Source organism: Podarcis vaucheri, assembly GCF_965113315.1.
Source record: "Podarcis vaucheri genome assembly, chromosome: 4".
Lineage (NCBI taxonomy): Eukaryota > Metazoa > Chordata > Lepidosauria > Squamata > Lacertidae > Podarcis > Podarcis vaucheri.
The window spans coordinates 61,139,359-61,157,226 of NC_138762.1; the positions used below are offsets into that span (position 1 = coordinate 61,139,359).

The window sequence follows — 17,868 nt, forward strand, 5'->3', positions numbered from 1 at the left end:
TTCCCTCCGGGGGAAGAGTGGTGGCCAGATAAGACGGGGAGAGAGAGAGAGAGAGAAGGCGAAGAAGACGTTCCACTTTGGGCAGGCTGTGCGCGACAATGGAACGCGCGCGGGTGGGGGGAAGGGGAGGGAGGGGGAGGGGAACAAAGAAACAGCCCATTTGGGGTTCTCAGGGAAATGCAAAGAGAGGCAGATGAACGTGGGGGGAAGGAGGAAGAGCTCGGTTTTCCACACCTGAGGATATATATATATATTAGGCGCGTGAGGGGAGGGGGAATGAATAGGCAGCGCCGTCCTCCTTCCGCCTCATACAAGGTTATGAGGATGCCGTTTACGAGGTGGAGGGCTTCTCCTTCTCTCTCACCCCCCTGTTTGAAAAGACTCTTAATGAAGGGCTGAGGAAAAGGGAGAAAAGGGGTCGCGAACAACACACACGCGACACGCGGGAAGGTGCTCTTGGGAGAAGCAGATATTGAGGCGGAGAGGAGCCCGCGCTCGCTCGGCTTGGCGAGGAGGTCGCGGAAGGGGGAGAGCGAAGCCTTCTGCCTCGGGCGAAAAAAGGAGAGGAAGCCGGGCGGGCGGGCTGGCGGGGGTCTGGCTGCGCCTGCTACTGCCGTTGCCGCTGCTGCCGGGGCTTTGACAGCTTGGCGAAGCGGAGGGAGAGGAGCTTTATGGTAATTGCGGCTCTCTCTCCACTGGCCTTCTGGGTAGCGAGCCGAGCCGAGCAGGGAGTCTGGCGAGGGGGCGGGAAGAGACTTTCCCCCTTTTTTTCCACCTCGCCTGGTCAAAAAGGAGAGCGGAGTCTCCTCAGGGCGCCCTCAGGCAGGGCAGGGCAAGGCAAGCAGAGCGAGGAGGAGAGAGAGGGGAAGGGGGGGGGAGCAGCCAGGAAACGCCGCGGAGTGGCGGGGAATCAATTAAGGAGAGAAAGCGAAAAGCCTTGGAGAAAGGGGGAAAAAGGAAAGAAAAGAGGCAGCTCCGGGAGAGCGCGGGGGGAAGAGAAGCCTCGCTGCTGCTGCTGTTTGGGAGAGCGGAGTGGAGGTGGCTTTGCTGCCGCTGCCTCTACTGGCGGCGGCTCCCTGAGTGCTGAGCCCGCCGGGGGGAGGGGAGGGGAAAGAGGAGAGGGCGGGGAAGGGAAGGAGGAGGCGGTGGAGGAGGAGGAGGCGAAGGGGGGCAGCGTGCAGCAGACGGAGCCTGCTCTCCCAGCGGCAAGGTGAGGAAGAGCGGCTTTCCCGGTGGATTAAATCCCCAGAGCCAGCCCAGCCACACACACGCACACGCCGCCGCCGCCGCCGCCAGGACGCGGGGCTCTAGCCAGGGAAGAAAGAGCATGTAGGCGCCGTCGCCAGGAGCCGTCGAGCCCAGCCCGGAGCAGCCACACCAGCAACATGGCGCTGCCAGAGCCGAGCCGTCGGGCAGCCGGAGGGAGCCTGCTGCTGGCGGGGTGCTGAGCCCGAGCGATAGTCAAGCGGGGTGACCGTAGGTCTCGCTCCCCCCCCCTTCCAACCCGCGCAGCCCCAGCTGCCCTGCCGAGGTCCGCCGGTGGCCGGATTGTCCGACGTGGGGGCAGCCCGGGTCTCTCCCCCCCCTTGGGCTCGGAGGTTGGCAAACTTTTCTCGCCCACCCAGACTGAGAGTGGCTCGCTTTGGAGAGGACACGCTAGAAGCGACGCCGGAGCGACACCACGGCGGCATCTCCGGAGCCGAGGCTAAGGTCAGCGCTCTCCCCTTTGAACTCCTCTCTCTCTCTCTCTCGTCTCTCTTTCTCTCTCTGCGGAAACGCCGCGACGGCCAAGTACCAAAAAGGGCGACGATCGCATGCGGTACGCTTGAGTCTTGGTACACTTCTCCCGTGTGTGGGGAGGGGGGACCTCGACGCGGCGACCTTTTTCCTCAACACCCCCCCCCGCCCCCAGACCTGGCTGGGGTGCGCCTCTGTGTGTGTGTGTGTGTGTGTGTGTGTGTGTGTCTGTGTGTGCGCGCGCGTAGGAGAGAGAGAGAGCGCGCGCGTTGGTCCCAGCCTGCCTCTCCTCGGTTGGGATCGCTGCCAGAATGTCTCTCAACCTGAAACGATCCGGGCTCCGAGGAGGAGGGCGGCGTGGAGGCGAGGGAGATGTTCGCGAGCACAGCGGTCACCGCCTGAATGCGCCTTGGCCGGGGAGAGGCGGGACGCGGAGGCGTCGGGTGGGGGGAGTGCTCCGAGGGGCGGGTGTGTTGCGCGGGTTTGTTGAAGTTTGCAGGGTTGTGAAGAGAGGCGCGAGGTGGGGGGGGGGGAGCGAGCGAGCGAGCGACGAGGAAAGGGGAAGCTGCCGGTCGCGCTCTGTCTGCTCCAGCAGGAAGGAGGTGGCGGCGGGCGGAGGAGGATCGAGAGAAGAGGCTTCGCGGCGTCTCGCTCCTCTTTTATCTTTCGGATTTGGAAAGGGCTATAAAAGCCCCACCTCTGGCAGCCGCCACTTCTGGGCTCCCAGGGGGAAAGGGGAGAGTGGGTGGAGGGGAAAGGAGCGTTTTCGGAGAGCTGCTTGGCTCTCCTTTTGGCCCACCGGCAGCGAAGTTCAAAGATGAGTACCGGGAAGAGACAGCCAACGTGATTGAGGTAAAAAGAGGCTCTCGCTTTCGGTGCGTGCGTGGGGCGTATTTGTTGCTTTTCTGAACGCTCTTGGAAAGAGACTGCGGAGGCTGTGGGAGGTTTTCTTCCCGGTTGTTTTCGAGGCCACTTTTTGAGGGGGGTGTCGGAGTCGGTTGGGCGGGTTGTGGGGGGGGGATAAACGAGAAGGTTCGGGGGCGGCGGAGAGGCGATGTTCTAGAGCTGGTGGTTCCAGTTCAAAGACTTTGTGTTGCTAGTCTGGGGTGGGGGTGGGAAGAGGTCCAGCGCCGCCGTTAGGAATTTCGGGCGTCCTTTGCACCTTTCATTTCTGGCTCCGGGGAGGTTGAGAACTTGCCTCCCAGGAGCGGATGGCGGAGGCTGTTGGCTGGAAAACCCTAGCCAACTCCGGGGTTGCTTGTGCTCGGCATCTGAGGCACGTAGCTTGTTTGTTGCGAAGCCAGTCCGGGGGCGATCTCTAGCTTTGCGAAGCCTTCGCCTTTCGTTTCTGCCTCGCCGGCTGCGTCTCAGATTCAGAAAAGCGAGGTATGTGGGTGGAAGGAAGCGGTGGGGGGGGGAGGAGGAGAGAGAGTGGAGGGAAGCGTAGATCGGAAAACCCCAAAACCCCTTGAATCAGAAGCTGCGAGGGAAATACGTGCTGGTGTTTTAATGGCAATCGCCTCGGAGCTTGTTTCCGTATTTAATTCTCCCGAGCAATTCCCTTCTCGGCTCTCCATCTGCTCGGTGGAAGCCCCGCAGCTTCGCGTTCGCCTCCCTTGGCAAAAGGGCGGTCTGCGCTCGTTCTGGTCGCGCGGGCTGGATCTGTCAAGCTTTTGTAAACTTTTCCATGAGGCCTAGGCCAAAGGGCTCCTTAGACGGGCCCCACGAAGACTATCTGCCAGCAGAGATAAGGAGAGCGAGACTTCTCCCCTCCCGCATTGTAAGGGGAGTAAAGCGAAGCGCCCTTGCAAGATCGCCCTGGGACCTTGGAGACAGATCCCCGAGGCCAAACTAAGTTGTCCCCGGGGAGTGGGGGTGTTGTGTACATTCAGCATTGCCGAAGTGGATCGGCTCCCACTCCCCCCCCACGCCATATTTGCATGCTGTTAATCTTGGGAGTCCCGCTCCTGGAGGCGGCTGCTTCCAGCTTTGCGCTCTCTTTCTCTCTTACACACACACACAGTTCCGTCTGGGCAATGTTGGCGCTGGCAGAGATGCCTGCGGGATGCGGTGCCCTCGCGATAGGGCCTGGTGGTTATAAAAGCTCCCGTCCCTTGCCTTGTGCTCCCTTAGTTGAGGCCAGTGGGACTGCTCTGGAGTAAAGCAGGCCAGGAGGACTGGGCTCAATTAAGGTTTTGTCTTTTTGTTTGTTTCCTCTTTACCAGCCTTGTGGGGATGTTATGTAGGTATTTTAAGTGGCAGCTGGTGGGTTTTGTCTTTTTGCGAACAAGACAACCTTAATGGCTTTTCGGCGGACCGTAAAAAGCAGGACTTGGAATTTCCTCCCCGGCCTCCATCCCGCAAGGTTTGACACAGGAGACGAGATCTCTGAATTGGTGACTGGGAGTTAATTAGGAAGTATCCTCTGGATCAATGAGTCGCACATCCCATTAGCTATTTCCCAGCTCTTTGCGGAATCGGCCTTTCCATCTACTAAGCCGGAAACTGCTTCGTTTTCGAGCTGGGGTCAGATAGAGTCAAGGAGTTTTTGGACAAGCAAAGAAGAGTGAAATCTGGGAACCAGCCCTTCCGTCGCAATGATTAAGTTCTCCACTCTCTGGAAGGCCTGGAATCTCGCCTCTCCCCCTCTTTCCCCACACTTTCTCCGAGGGGAGCCCAGGCCCTTCGCCCAGGGCAACTGCGGGACACGAAACGTGCCGCGCGCATTTAGCGTGCGCTAAACAGGGACAGACAAAACCCCGTTTGTCAGCCATGAGGGTGGGCTGTTTCAGGGGTCTCTGCATACCCACCAGCTGTTGGTACTGCGGGTGATGGTTCTTTATTACCCCATTTCATCTCGAAGGTGAGGTGCGGTGCTGGAGGAGGAGGAGAGAAAAGGGAAGGCGGCTTTTCTCTCCCCCCCCCCACCGGTATTGTTTCGCTCGCCTGTGATAGATCGGTCTAGACAGCCGTCCAAGCTCCCTGCGAGCGGAAGAACCGGAGCCTGAAAGGGAGAGTGGGGGAGTCGCAAAGGAAAAGGTCACCGCGAGATTCGGTGCGTGTGGATGTGTGTGTTAACCCTTCAGGAGTCAGAAATCGAGGTAGATTTTTTCTGCGTGAAGGGTTGAGGCTGGCAGTTGCAGAAATCTTCTGTCTCCAGGGGGAGGGGAAGTTGGGAGAGACCGAGGCGCGATCCCTCGGGCTGCTCTCGATGCTCCGTGAAGATCAGTTTCCCACCACCAGGAACCTCCTTTTCTAGCCGAGTGCCAGATTCTTCCGTTCCCAGAAGTTTCGTCGTTTGGGAACTCCGCTGAGCGCGCTTAACCCCGTGTCCTGTTGGGGCAGAGCCAGGCAAGCACAGAGAAGCACAAGGCGAGCCAGGCGTGGTGGAGGAGGAGGAGGAGGAAGAAGGGGTGGGGGTCGAGCTGGAGCAGGAGATCCACTCAGCGCTCTCTTCTCCATTCTGGGGAAGGGGGGGAGGAGGAGGAGGGAGGCATAGCTCACAAGGACAAAGCCAGAGCGGAGAATTCGGAGCCACTCCGGCCAAAGACCTCCAGGCGAACAACCTTAGGAGCAGAATCCAGCTCTCCCTTTCTTAGAAATGGGGAGTGGGCGGTGTGGGTACTTTGATTTTTGAGTGCCCAGTAGGGACTGACTTTGTTCCATACGACGGGGCTAGGCGAGCCTCACCTGTGTTTGGTCAATACATAAGCGGAGAGAGCCGGGGCAAAACTTACCTGCGGCTGCCTTGAGACACATTAGACTTGACAGAAGCAAACGGGGGCTCTGGCTCTCTGTGCGCGCTTCTGTTTGGGGTCTCCTTTCTGTGAGAAGGGCTGATGGGTGGGAGGGGAAGAGCAAAGCCCTTCTCTGCGGAATATAAGCGCGCCTGCCTTCGGAGCTCCCCTCCCCCCCTTCCCACAGACACCGGCTGCCCCCGAATGAGGTTCTCTGGCCCTTTATCACCCCGGAGGAAAGCTGCTTTGCGTTGGATTTGCCCGCGACGCGGCTCAGTTCTTTCCCTCTTTGTCTGGAGCCCTGGCTCGCAGCGCTCCAGCCCTCGCTGGAAAGCTTCCCGACGAGGAGTCCGCGCAGAGCCAAGCAGGCAGCTCGACAGTTCTTTGCACGTCACATCTAAATACATCGGTAATTAGATGGAAGCACCGCCGGAAATGATAGATTGGCTGCATAGCTAATAGGGACGAGGACAAATAAAGCCTACAGCGTCTCTCCCCCCCCTCTCCCCTCTTCTCACTTGCTCCCTCCCTCCCTCGGATAAGTGGGCCCCTGGAAATCAAGCCCACGATCTGGAGCGAGAACTGAAATTACACGTCGTCCGTTTTAGGGCTGTAATCAACCACGCAGATGAGAGTCTCGGTTGCTCCCCTGCTGCCTGCAAGCAGTTCTTCTTGAACGTGTTTGCTGCATGATTGTGGGAGGAGGGAACTCGGAGTCTTTTTAAACCCCTCTGGGTGTCTGCTAGCTAAATATATACACCTAGGAGAGCGAGCGAGCGAGGGATGGGAAGGAGCGGGTGTGTGTGTGAGGGGGGTGAGAATCCGATCATCTAATCAAGCCTCAGTCCCTGCGGCTGCATTTCCCACACCCTTGCGCTTAAGCCGGTTAAGCTCCCTTTGCGACGTTAATGGGCCTCGCTGCACAGACGTAATTTAAGCGCCTCCTGGATCGCAGGCACAGGAAGCCCTTCCAGGGAGTCGTAAACGGCGGAGCAGCTAGCGCCTGGATTCTAAAGATAGTAGATGGAAGCAAACCCCGTCCATTTCAGGGCCTCGGGTTCTGCCTGTGGAAGTTTTCTCTCCTGGAAATCTGATGGCTTCCTCACTTCTCTTTCTGTTTGGGATCTAAGGGCTAACCTGCTGTGGGCAGTCCAACGTGGCGCTGCTTCGAAGTACTTGCTGTGGGAGCCTCTCGCTCCCCCTTTCCCAGCATAGCCTTTTCCCTCTAATGGGATTTCCCGCCCCCCCCCTTTATTTCAGTGTTTTCCACAGCGCTTCGCATGCCCTTGGCTCTAAATAACTGTAGCAGCTGCAGAAATACTGAAGGAGCAGCGAGCAATCTCTGGCTTTACTGTAGGTGTTTAGGGGCTCAGGGCATGGGGCTTAGAGTCCCGCTACATCTCTCTCCTCCCCCCACCTTCATCCGGCCAGTTTGCACTTCTAATTTAAAAGTCCCTGTTGCAATCGCCACAGGCTTCCTACAGCGTTCTGTAAGCAGGAGGGTTGAAAAGGGAGCTCCCCACAGACGCTATGATGTAGGGCGTATTTTTTTGGGTGGCTTGCCAAACTTCAGGCAGAAGAGAGCAAGGCCCATTTTCAAGGCCAGCCAACGCCTGTTTTCTGTTGTGGCTAGTCAAAAGACCCCCGGCTTCAAAACACATTTGGTTTAGCGGCTGGAGTGTCCCGTGTAAATTTGGAAAATTCATTTCTCCAGTTTAGTCTTGACGGGGCGGCCTCCGCCTCTGTATACGGTTATTTGCCTGAGGAGAAGGTGATATCAGCATACAGTGGTACCTCGGGTTACATGCGCTTCAGGTTACAGACTCCGCTAACCCAGAAATATTACCCCAGATTAAGAACTTTGCTTCAGGATGAGAACAGAAATCGAGCAGCAGCGGCGGCAGGAGGTCCCATTAGTTAAACTTGTGCTTCAGGTTAAGAACAGTTTCAGGTTAGGAAAAGACCTCCAGAACGAATTAAGTTCTTAACCTGAGGTACCACTGTAGTAGTTTAGGTATTCGCTCCCTGGAGGGAGGATGAGGAACCCAAAAGACCTTATATCGCAAGACCTCGTTCCTAAAGCATTTTATCAGAGGCAACTTACGCAGCCATTTTGAACCATCAGGAGTGCTTTAAGCACATCCTCAGTATTCCTTAATAACACCTCTGTAATGTAGGCTAGTGTTGTGTTTGGCTTGCCCAAGGTCATCTAGGCTGCCTACACAACATACATTTAAGGCACGCACCTCCCAGAACCCTGGGAACTGTGGTTTGTTAAAACTGCTGAGAATTGTAGCTCTGAGAGGGTAAACTACAGTTCCCAGGATACCTGGGAGTGGGTGCTTCATATGTGCTTTTAAGGCATGATTTGTGTAGTAGTGAGTTCCTACTAGATGAGCTGAGATTTGAGCAGAAGATTTCCAATCTGACACTCCTTTCTACACAACACCAGCTCTCCACCAGAAGTTACGTCTGGGATAAAGGCTTTAATGGTCAGCTGGGGCAAAGGCATTTAGTTATAGCTGAGTTGGGGACTAGGCTGGAGACAACCCTCCTTCTTAAAATAAGCCCTCTGATTTATTTATTTTTAATTGTCCGGCTTTTGCTGTGGGTTGGAAGGTGTTAACCGAATGTAGAAATGAACTGAAGCATTTTAGAAGCCCCCTTGGATCAGGCCCCTATCTATCTATCTATCTATCTATCTATCTATCTATCCATTCATCCTGCACAGCAGGCTTGTCCCGGCTTCTGTTCAGCGGCTGCTTGCTTGGTTTACATACCAGGCGTCGCGGCGCAACGCACCATCTCGCGTTTAGCCCTCCATTTCCAGGGAGGCCTCACAAACAGCCATGCAACACGATCGGCACCGCAGCCTCCGGTGCTTTCGCCTGCTGGGCTTGCTTGTTAAAAATAAATGCTAGTGGTAGCGAGGGTGGGAGAGAGAAGGTGGGGAGGAGGGGAGGCGGTGGGTGGGTGCGTATGTTCCTCCTCTTCCTTCCTCTCCGCGCAATGTTGCACTAGCCAGTTAAATAGATCAAGCAGATTCTTTCCAGAGAGCCAGACTAACGTCGTTCTCGTGTGTGTGTGTGTGTGTGTGTGTGTGTGTGTGTGTGTGTGTGTACTACATCCGAAGGAGGTGGGGTGGGAGGGAGGAAGAACGCTAGAGCCCTCCCTGACTCGAGCGTGGAGCGGAGGCCTCGTTTGCAGACAGGGGGAGTTCCCATTTCCGCGAGCAGCGCCGGCTGCGTTTAATCCTTGTGTGTCCTTTCCCCCAAGCCGTGCTGATAAACGAGAATTACGCTGAAGCGACCTCCCTTTTCCTCGGCCCTGTTCAACTGTCGGTCCCTGAATCGCGAGCAAGCAGCCGGGGCGTGCTTTCCTGGCAAAAGTTAACGAATGTTTCACAAGGGCTCCTCTGGCGCGCGCGGTGACTCTTCCTGAATGGATGAGCTGACTTTCGGGCAGAAAGCAAGGAGGCCACCAAGTCGAAGGAGCGAGCAGCACCCCCCCCTCCACACCGCGTAGAAAATCAGTTTGTCCTCTTGAAGCGTATTCATTTTCCTTATTTGCTAGGGAACCAAAGTACTTTGCAGCTTAGGCTTCCTGAAAACACAGACGGCTAAACTAAAATTCCTCATCACTTGAGAAACCTATGCACGCGGTTCTTGCCTCGTGGTTACCTGTCAAAGATTAGAAAGCCAGGGCAGAAAAGCGGTGATAGCTGCGGCGGCAGCTCATTTCCTGGCCCTTCCGCTTGCATTTAAATTATGCACACACACCTGGCCCATTTCATCCGCTGCGGTGCTGTGAGGAGGGCAGGTAGGAGGAAGCCCGCGTGGAAGACGATCCTTTGGCTGCATGAAATATAATTTCGTGATCTGCAAGACACTTTCCAGTATAATCTCATTATGCACCACAGGCTCCCGGTGTTATTTTGTAGGAGGCGGACAATGATCAATTTACATTGACCTGGGGCTGGGCAAGCTTTTAGATGGTAATTGCCATATTGATTTGCATGAGAGGGAGAGAAGGGGGCGGGGAAGGGGAAGACTGGCTAAAATTAAACACCGGAAGCTAAATTAAACTAAATTTAATGTCTAGGCACAAACGTAAAAGACCTGCTAAACTCCTGGGTTCTTAGCTAGGCGTCTATTTTTAGAACCGTGGAACTTGGAGGAAGAGGGAGGTGGCTTGGGTCGCTTTGAACGTTATCCGGCTCTGTTCCAGAGAGCGAGAGTGGGAATCCTGAGCGATCCCACCGTGGAAATCCGCGCGAGTCCCTTGGAAGACTTCCGATCCTTTATGGAATTTCGGCCGTGTCCTCTCATACGTTATTAAGTAAAAAGAATATATTGGATCGCGAGTGAGTCTTGTCTTCCAGAAGGCAAGGACAAGGTTTTAATTTTATCATAAGGCAATTAGAGGAGAAAAATACAGAATCCGGCAGCAGTCGCTTCCCTGGAAACTGGCTGTGCGGAGAGTTGAGTGTAGTCAGCGAACCGTTAGGAAAGGGGGTGGGTGACTGTTCCGCTCTGCGGCACATCTCCTTAGAGGAAAGCATTCCGTGCACTTTGTATCGCCTTAATTTAGTAGCAGCAGGAGAGCTGGGCGGGGGAGGGGAGGCACCCCACTTCCTCCCAAAGTGCGCCGCAGCCGCTCTCTGGAACACGCGTGCAAAAGAAGCCACGAAACAGCGCTGACCATTTTTGGTATATTGGGGACACTTCTCTTCGCAAATGTTCTCTGTGCAGTTGGATCCTATGCAAGCTTGTTCATTGGGGTGTGTGTGTGTGTTCATTCAAATAAGTATGGATAGGATTGCAGCTTTGACCTGCTTTACTTAGTGTCTAAGGCTACAGTCCCGCGCACATTTTTCTGGGAGTAAGCTTTAATTAAGGCGATGGGGCTAGCTTCTCAGTACAGTTACCTTGCAATTTAAACACATTTAACCTGTGGGCATTCAGATTAGCAAAAAAATTTGAGGTGGGTGTGTGGGAATTAAAAGGGGGTAGAAAGAGTGTCTGTGTCTGGACAGAAAGACTTTGGCAATCCCTTGCACCCTATATGTTTTGACTATATGCGATTTTAGCTTTAGGTGGGATCCTTGAGCGTAATGCCTGCCTACGGTAAACTGAGACAAACAAAAACAGAACAAAAAACCTGGTCACTCCTCTAACACCTAAATCCTAAACAAATTAGTTGGAAGGAAGGCCCGCTAAAATGACTGGGGCTTCCATCCAGGTCTGGAGGCCTGATGTCTTAAACCTCAGTGCTTTCATTTGTGTGCTGTTGTTGTTTAACTTGAAAGCATTCTGCTATTAGTCAGTCGAGGGGGCTGCAGCAGCACGGAAAGATCCTGTTTTACTCAGAAGCTAGGCCCACTTTGCTCAGTTAAGCCTTCTCCTTAAAGAAGTGTGCAAAGGACTGCAACTTCAGATTCCAAAAAATGCACAAACTGGGATACTTGTCATACTTCAGGAACAGAATACTCTGCTGCTTTTTGTTTTTGTTTAAGAAGGGAGAGCATGCTGACTTAATGTTTCTATCAAAAGGTACAGCTCTAGTGATCAGGAATAAAATCAGTTTCCCACATCTGAACAAAATTGCAGTTGTGGCTGCCCTTAGGATGGGAGGCTCTTGAAAAGTGAAGGAAAGTGAATTGGTAGAGTTCAGGCTATATTTACTTTGTGCTTGTTTTGGTGGGGGGGGGGTAAGAAGTAAGCGGATGTTGTCTATTTTTGCACTGCAAGGTTGTGCTTTCCATCAAGGAAGTGAATTGTAGGCTTAGATGAAGACAATCTTGCTTAGGCTTTTCAGAAGACTTCAGTGGTGTTATTAAATGCAGGAGGGGGTGCAGGCTTAGAGAAGCAAACTTGCTTGCTTGGAAGTAGGTCATATCCGCCATCCTATGCACACTTCCTTGGAAGTAGTTTCCATTAAAATCCTTGGGGCTTTCTTCAGAGTAAATATTTAGGATGGATTGAAACTACCCAAGCATTAAACAAAGAAACAAACAAACAAAAACAGGGTAGCTTATAATAATTCCCTGCATAAATTCAACCAGGGATATCTAAGCCACATTAAACCCACATTCATAGAAAGTGAGATTTGGAGCCCAGATTATTGACAGGGATTGACAGGTTCCTGGGGGCTTGTAATGGCCCTATTTGATGGGGCACTATATTTGGGGCTGTGCTGGTTTTATTTCTGATGTCTGTATATATAGATCTGAGCATGCACAGCCTATAATAAGACCTTAAGAAGTGCAGTGCTGGACCAGACTGGGGGTGGGGGGAGATGCGTTTAGTCCGGCATTCTCTTTCAACAGTAGCCAGACTGATGCCTCTGGGAAATCTACAAGCAGGGCAGGAAGGCAACACAGCTGTCCCCAGACTCTGGTATTTATGTAATAATAATAATAATATTTTAATATATGTGGCCTGCTCGTCATTGACAAACAAACCCAGTGTGAGATACAATTAATAATATATAAAAATTGAAGTATTCCATAAGACAAAAAGGGGAGCAGACAATAAATCAACACAACAAACAGCACTGCACAAATGATAACATAGAAGGATTCTTACTGGCACTAATACCCACAAATGCCTGGGTGAAAAAGTAGGTCTCCAGCTGGCAGCAGAAAATATTCTGGTACATTGGCCTTTGAAAAGGGGGTTCCATTTAGCTATCATGTGAAGGAGCTGCGATATCCTCTATATGCATTTGTTTAGCCCATTAAAAGCCATCCTATTTAGTGGCATTACCACATCCTGTGACAGCGAGTTCCATAAATTTACTTTTGTACAGTATTTACTTTTGTCAGGTCTGAATTGACTTCTGATTCATTTCATTGGGCAATCTTAAACTCTAGTATTTTGAGAAGTGGAGAAACTTTTTTTAAAAATCATACACCCTCTTCAAACTATTCACAACTTTAAAAGTCTTTATCCTGGTAAGGAATCTGTCCCCCTTCTGTGTACCTTTTCCAGTTCTATAGTTTCCTTATTTAGATGGGGCAATAGAACTGCATGCAGTGCTCCAAAGGTGGCCCAACCACAAATATCTAGAAAGGCTGTAAGGCTTATACTTCTAGCCCTGTTTGTTCGGCACGCTTGCATGTAAACAGTGATGTAGAGGCTGGTGTGTCACCTCACCCTATTCACAGCCCTCCACAAACTTGAAGGCAAAAGTCTGAAGCAGGGAACCTCACCTATCTACTCATGGAGGCTTTATGTACAGCTCAGAACCCTGCCGTTTCTATATCAGCTGGGAGCCTTCTTGCATGGAGGAAGGTTCCCTGCTTTAGAATTTTCCCCTCAAGTCCATGGAGGGTTGCAAAATGGATAAAGGTGATGTTCTGGAGAAGGCAAAGACATGCAAGCCTGTCTCTGTTCCTTCTTGCATGATTGTCCACATATGACTGCAGTGAATACCCAGAGTGGCAAGTTGACTTTGCCTCTTTCAATACAGTGGTACCTCGGGTTACAGACGCTTCAGGTTCCAGACTCCCCTAACCCAGAAATAGAAACTGCGCGGTGGTGGTGCAGTGGCAGCGGGCGGCCCCATTAGCTAAAGTGGTACCTCAGGTTAAGATGAGTTTCAGGTTAAGAACAGACGTCCAGAACAAATTAAGTTCTTAACCTGAAGTACCACTGTACTTCTGCACACTGAAGTGGGGTCCGTCCCTCCCTCCCTCCACATTGATTTGTCTGCCATGATTCCTGGATCTTTCCTGGTTGGTCACTGCTAGGTCAGCTCCCATCATACGAAGTTAGGCTTTTGTGCCCCAGTGTGCATCACTTTGCACTTAGATAGAATTCTGTTGGCCATCTTGTCGGCCAATTGCCCATCTTGGAGTTCTTCATAGTCTACTTGGGATTTTACCAATCTGAAGGATTTGGATGTTATCCATAAACCTGGCTACCTCATTACTTGTCCTGGATTTCAGATTGCCTATGGGGGGTGGGGGACAGGTCTCAAGTCTGATCCTACCCCACTGCTTATTTCTCTCTATTGTAGGAAATTGTTTCTTTATTTGTACCCTCTGCTACTCATACTTTAATCAGTTACCAATCATTAAGAAGACTTGTCTGGATGGTAATAATAATAATAATAATAATAATAATAATAATAATAATAATAAATAATAATAATAATAATACCACTTCTACCATCTGGCTGGGTTTCCTCAGCCACTCTGGGCGGTTTACAACATATCTAAAAACATAATAACAACATCCTTAAAAACTTCCCTAAACAGGGCTGCCTTCAGATGTATTCTAAAAGTCAGATAGTTGTTTGTTTCACTGACATCTGAAGGGAAGGTGTTCCATAGGGAGGGAACCACTACTGAGGGCCCCATTACTGAGAAGGCCCTCTGCCTGGTTCCCTGTAATTTCGCTACTTGCAGTGAGGGAACCAGCAGAAGACCCTCAGAGGAGGACTTCAGTGTCCGGGCTGAGCGATGGAGGCAGAGATGCTCCTTCAGGTATACCGGGCCAAGGCCATTTAGGGCTTTAAAGGTCTGCACCAACACTTTGAATTGTGCTCAGAAACATACTGGGAGCCAGTAAAGATCCTTTAGGACCGGGTGTCCATTCCCAGTCACCAGTCTAGCTGCCACATTCTGGATTAGTTGTAGTTTCTGGGTCACCACGTAGAGTGCATTGCAATAGTCCAAGCAGGAGATAACTAGAGCATGCACCACTCTAGTGAGACAGTCTGCAGGCAGGTAGGGTCTCAGCCTGCGTACCAGATGGAGCTGATAAACAGCTGCCCTGGGCACAGAATTGACCTGTGCCTCCATGGACAGCTGTGAGTCCAAAATGACTCCCAGGCTGCACACCTGTTCTTTCAGAGGCACAGTTACTCTGTTCAGGACCAGGGAGTCCCCCACACCCACCCGCCCCCTGTGCCCCAATAACTTCTTGTCTTGTCAGGATTCAGCCTCAATCTGTTAGCCGCCATCCACCAGCCAGCCGCCTCCAGACACTCACACAAGACCTTCACTGCCCTCACTGGTTCTGATTTGAAGGAGAGGTATAGCTGGGTATCATCTGCATACTGGTGGACACCCAGCCCAAAGCCTTATAAAGCCGTATATTATTTTACTAAATGTTAGTTGTTATATGCACTTAGAATTTTGCTTCTCAATTGCTGTGCTGGCTTCTTTTACCCAGCACATTGGTTTTGCCATAACTTGTGTGTTTTTAATTCCCACCACCTAATTAGGACAAGACTTTCATTTTGGAATAGGGGAACCTTCTTAGCTTTTTATACCTTTGTTTACACTGCTCTTTAACCATGCTGGCATCTTCCATAATGTGAACTTTAACCTGTAGATCAGGATTCAGTTATCAGGGTGTGCACTGTGGCAACAGAGCTTAACGCATGTACTTCTAGGTACACTGAGTTCAAAGCAATCAGTCAATGAATCAAGTGATTCTGGATTTACTGTGGCTTGGGCAACATGGTAATGGCTGCAATACAATGAATACTATACTTACTTTGGAGTAAGTGCCAGTGAACTCATTGAGGCTCACTTATGAATACACATGCAGTTTCAGGTTACCCATTTGCACATTATAATTGGCATAGGCAAATTCTTATCAGGAGGATGACTGGCTTCCTTGAAGGAAACCCCAAACCCAAAATAAGATGTGTGGTTGCAATCCATGAGCTATGTTTGCTCAGTAGTTCTATGCCACCTCTGCAAGGCCTTTCCTGACATAGTGATAGATTGTAGAGTGTGCATAATTTTGAGTGCCTACAGCATTTTCAAAAGGAGCAAGTTGCTGGGGGAGGCCAAAAGACAGCAATTAAGCGAATTCCAGGTTTGCTAAATAAGTGCAACATTAAAGAGAAGGGGAGCACTTGGAAAAAAATATATATGGGGGTGGTGAAAAAGGAGTATTTGGCAATAATCCTATTCACTTTGTGGAGAGTAAGTATTTTGCTTACTTTCTAGTAGACATGCATAAGGACTCTACTCTGGTTTAAGAAAAAATAAGCAAAGGGTTTGGTGGTGCTTTCAGGCTGATATGTTTGTTGTGGTATCTGCTATCTCGGGTAGGCCAGGGGAGAGTTCTTTTGTCCCCTGTACTCTGAACAAGCTGAGATGTTACTTGAACCATGGGTTGTTAGTTTCAGGAACACTTTACAAGCAGAAGCCAAGCAGAGTTGTAAAAAAGAGAGAGAGGAGTGGCTGAAACGCCCCCCTCCCCCCAGTTAAGGAACCTCAGAGCAGGAAGTGACTGGTGCGCCTTCCTCCCCACTGAGTCTCGGTTCCTGTCATCTCCCTTTCCTCCTGGCTGCTTCTTGGCCGGGCGGGTTGGGTAAACCACGCTCGCAGTTGGTCTTGCAAAAGAAGCTGCAGTTCCCCATCAATAATCCTTTCTGATCATTGATTGGAGAGGAGGAGGAGATGGGGTGGCCCGGATGGACAGTGGCCTTCCTGAGAGCATTGTTTCTCGCCACAAGGTTGCTGTTTGGGCGCGTTCCACCTGGCCCATGCCTGGGCTCCCATTCTAGACAGCGCTTAAACTATTACGCCGATCAGGTTGCATTGTTTTAGTGGAACCAACCGGATCCGTGAAACCAAGTGGTTCGGCTAATCTGGTCTCGGGGAATGGGTCGAAACGGAGCGAACCGTAAATGTTTCCAGTGGCTTCGTATATCTGACCAAAGAGCCCCGTCCTACAAACAGTTGAGCGCGCCTAAATCCTGCAGCGGGTCCTCGGGCTGTGATGCAGCCCTCCTAATAATGGCCAGGAAGCCGGTACCACCGGCTGAGCATCCTTGCTTACTGCTGAGTAACGATGATCTGGGTGCGGAAGCAAACATCCAAAGGTCCGCTCTCAGGCACATTTCCTTAGAGGTAAGCCCCACTAAGTTCAGTGGGACTTCTTCTCAAGGAAGTCTACCCAAGAGGGCTGCAGCCTTAAGCGCCGGAGATTCCTTGTACGTGTAATCAAGAGCATAAAGAATACGGGTGGGAGGAGGAGACGGCTGGCGAGCTTGGAACAACGGCTTCGCCCCAGTGGATGCGACGCGAGGCTGGCCTGCGTGGATGTTTCGAGGCTGTTTTGCTTTTGGCAAGAACGGAGAGTCCCCGACCTGATTTCCCCGCCCTCCCGCCTCATCTCCTTTTCAATCAGGAATATTGGATCTCTTCTCTATATACAAATTGCTGGTATGAAAGGGAAGGCGGATGGGGGCGTGGGGGGAGCCCAGCCCGTGTAGATGGAGGCAGGCATAAACTTGTGAGATCAGGTTTCCTGCTGAGTTCCCGAAGGAGAAGTCAGCATTTGATTGAAGCTACACTTGGTTCTTGGTTCCCAGGGGGACAACAGCCCTGAAATACGAGAGCGCTCTCGCTCCCTCCCCCGCCCCCTCCCGTCTTCCTCTCTAAAAGCCTTTGTGCTGAAAGAGCCTCGGTAGGCACGAAGCGCTGCTCTCTCGCAAGAATGTGTTGCAGCCTTTGCTGACATTATTTTGTTAGCAATGGTTTTCTCTTTCTCCCTCCTCTCTCCACCCGCCCCCCCCCCCCCACTTTGTACAGCGGCAAGCAAATAAATTGCCAGCTCGGCTGAGGCACCGGTTGTAACTGACCACAGCAGGGCTACAAAGACGCGGATGCTTGGAATCGCTCGCCCGGGAGAATTTGGCTCGGAAGTTGGGTGCTGCGGAGGCAGCGGCTCGTCTGTCGGAGACACAGGAGCTGCGCTAGCGAAACCTTTTAACCTTTAGTAGCTAGAGCTGGAGTCTGCGCCTCCCGCTGTCTCGAGCACAGGCAGAGCCCCAGATCCAAAGACCCGCGCAGGCCGATCCTATGTCTTCTCCCTCGGAAGTAAGTTCCCTCGAGCTTACTGGTTTGCCTTGGTTGGGGTGAGATGCCGCCTGGGGTTTCGGCTTGCAGTGGAGCAAGTTCCCTGCTTTCCTGTGGCAGCGAAGAAGGCACAAACAATCCTTTGCCGCGCCGGCAGCCCAATCCAATGCGTGGTTACTCGGAAGTAAGTTAAATGGGACTTATTTCCAGAGAAGTCTTGCGGTCTACCCCATGCGCAGTTAACGTGGGGGAAAAGCCCATTTAAGGACTCTTGTGCGTTTTGCTTCCGGCGAGTAATCTTGCATCGGGTTAGGCTGTTACAGTTTCTAAGGTGAAGCAAGACGCTTAGGCTGCCATCTCTGACACACTTTAGGAGTAAGCCCCAATGGTTTAATAAAATTTAGGAGTTGGCAAGTAAGGAAATGCACCGCCAATTTCCTCCCTTCCCAACCGCTTTAGTTTCCCCGCGCCTCTTTCGTATCCTAGTTTTTCGGCTGTATTTTCGAGAGTTTTTTTTAGAAAATTATTTTTATAAAAACAGTAGTAATAAAAGAGGGGCGAAAT

The 17,868-nt window shown here is 51.8% G+C and overlaps 1 protein-coding gene across 6 annotated transcripts in view; it reads left to right on the forward strand.

Annotated features, from left to right (window-relative positions):
- The window catches only part of BCOR (BCL6 corepressor), an 87,924-nt gene that overhangs the window by 615 nt on the left and 69,441 nt on the right, over nt 1-17,868 (forward strand). For 3 of the 6 annotated variants that reach the window (XM_082219932.1, XM_082219938.1, XM_082219937.1), the window contains exon 1: nt 1,172-1,710. The exons of 1 other annotated variant lie outside the window; for it this stretch is intronic. The gene's annotated coding sequence lies outside the window, so the exon portion shown is untranslated. Of the gene's footprint in view, nt 1-1,171; nt 1,711-2,325; nt 2,590-17,868 lie in introns of those variants that run through there. 2 more of the 6 variants (XM_082219939.1, XM_082219933.1) reach the window with 2 other exon arrangements.